At 46.6% G+C, this 1,705-nt stretch overlaps 1 non-coding gene across 1 annotated transcript; it reads right to left on the minus strand.

Moving 5' to 3' along the window:
• Positions 1–593: 593 nt before the first annotated feature.
• Positions 594–700, minus strand: LOC125586666. Its single transcript, XR_007323202.1, has one exon. It is a non-coding gene; the product is annotated as a small nucleolar RNA R71 (small nucleolar RNA).
• Positions 701–1,705: the final 1,005 nt, after the last annotated feature.

Raw genomic sequence — 1,705 nt, forward strand, 5'->3', positions numbered from 1 at the left:
TGATTCTCCTTCTTCACCTCCCTTTACTTTACAGGTGTATGAACTTGAGGAGCAAGGGTCCATCAAACCTAGTTCCAAGAGCCGCAGACATCAGAGCTTTAGAGAGAGAGTGTGCTAGAAAGAGACGAGAAGAAGAGCAACAGTCTCACTTGCAGAGATTGGATACTTATATGGCAGACATACCTCAAAATGATGCCAACAACGTTCCACACAACCAACAGCGAGCAGCTCGACCCATTGGCACTTACGACCGCCCCAACACACATGGTCATAGATTCGGAATCCGAGCACCAGCTGTGGCAGCCAACAACTTTGAGGTCAAGTCAGGACTCCTCAACGTGATCGAGAACAACAAGTATCATGGCTTGGCTCTAGAGGACCCATTTGATCACTTGGATAGGTTCGACAGCTACTGTGGGTTGTCAAAAACCAATGGTGTGTCTGAGGACGCCTTGAAGCTGAAGTTATTCCCTTTCTCTTTAGGGGATAAGGCACGTCAGTGGGAGAAGTCTCTACCCAGCGACTCTATCACTACTTGGGATGAGTGCAAGAGAGCATTCTTGGAGAAATTCTTCTCATCCTCAAGAACTGCTAAGCTGAGAAATGAGATCTTCAGTTTCCAACAGAAGAACTTGGAAGGATTCAGTGAAGCCTGGGAGAGATTCAAGGGCTACCAAGCTCAACGCCCACACCATGGTTTCTCTAAGGAGAGCTTGCTGAGCACATTCTACCGTGGTGCTCTTCCTAAGTACAGGGCCAGACTGGATACAGCTAGCAATGGGTTCTTCTTGGGGAGAACTGAGGAAGATGCAGAGGAGCTGGTTGACAACATGGTAAAGAGTGATGCAGTCTACAGTGGAGACCACGACAGAGGCAGTCGAACAGATGATAAGCAGACAAGGAAGAAGTTGAAAGCTCTACAGGATAAGATAGACATCCTCCTTGCTGATAAAGCCACACAAGAGCAGCTGCACTTTGTTGGTAACCCAAGCCAAGAGACACCACCTGTTGTCCATGAGGTTGAGGGTTTGGAAGGTCAGGAAGAGCTGTGTTTCATTAACAACAATGGTAGCTGGTACAAAAAAGAGCCCAACTTTCACTACAACAACTACCAACAAAAATCCTATCCCAACAACCAACAGAGTGGTTATCCGCCTAGAAACAACCAGCAAGGCAGCTATCAGCCTCAGGAAAACCCCTCGTCTGGTTCCTCTGCTCCTCAAGAGAGCAGCAATGACACCCTGCTGAAACAAATCTTGGAGTCTCAGACTAGAAGTGAGAAGCATGTTGGTTATGAGTTGAAGAACCTTCATTCCAAGATTGATGGGAGCTACAATGAGCTCAACAACAAGTTCTCACATCTTGCTTCTACAGTCAAGAATTTAGAGAATCAGTTTGCTTCCATGAACACTCACCAGACTCGCCAGCAAGGATCTCTACCTGGAAAATCTGACTAAAACCCCAAGGAGGCCAAAGCTATCACACTTAGGAGTGGTAAGCAGTTACCTCCTACAACCCTCACCAGGGATGCTGAGAAACTAGGTGAGGAGGTGGCCATCAACTTAGATGATGAAGTGGTGATTGTTGATGAGAAAATCAATGATGAAATCTTGGAGAAGATTGTGGAAGCCAAAGGTAGAGGAAAAGTTGGGGAAGAGAAGAAAACAGTGAAAGATGGTGAAGTTCTTGCTCCAGCAAGTGAGAA

This window comes from Brassica napus, chromosome C4 (genome assembly GCF_020379485.1).
Source record: "Brassica napus cultivar Da-Ae chromosome C4, Da-Ae, whole genome shotgun sequence".
Classification (NCBI taxonomy): domain Eukaryota; kingdom Viridiplantae; phylum Streptophyta; class Magnoliopsida; order Brassicales; family Brassicaceae; genus Brassica; species Brassica napus.